This window comes from Bison bison, unplaced genomic scaffold, assembly GCF_000754665.1.
Source record: "Bison bison bison isolate TAMUID 2011002044 unplaced genomic scaffold, Bison_UMD1.0 scf7180017864526, whole genome shotgun sequence".
Lineage (NCBI taxonomy): Eukaryota > Metazoa > Chordata > Mammalia > Artiodactyla > Bovidae > Bison > Bison bison.
This window is the reverse complement of record NW_011495077.1, coordinates 200,194-200,683: the sequence shown is the minus strand read 5'-3', so window position 1 is coordinate 200,683 and position 490 is coordinate 200,194.

Genomic DNA, 490 nt, shown 5'->3' with positions numbered 1-490 from the left:
AGCCCAATATGGTATTAAACTGGTGGGCTATTTGGAAATCTGAAAAATGAGCACAGGATCAGATAATTCATCAGCTTCATATACCTGGAAATTACTAAATAAGAAACTCAGATCCTAGAGTTCCCTTACTTATTCATTAATCACAATTACAATATAAACTGGGGGAGAGACCAAGTTTGGTAGTGAATTTCCCCTATCAATGCTTCTTCCAGAATTCACAGCAATTTTTCAAAATGCAAACAGCCACATAGTAAAGAAATGACATACAGAAGTCCATGTAGTGGGAAGTTTGAACCAAAGCAAAACCAAAATCTCCAATGAGTTAAATGAGACAGAATTGACTGCTCTGGTATAAAACATGCAGACTTCCATGCCAGATGTGTGAGACAGCATATCCCCATATTACATTCATGCACATAAAGAAATACCATAAAGACTAGCTCTTAGGATGTAGCAATAGTGAGGGGTAAATATTACCCAGGTATAACCA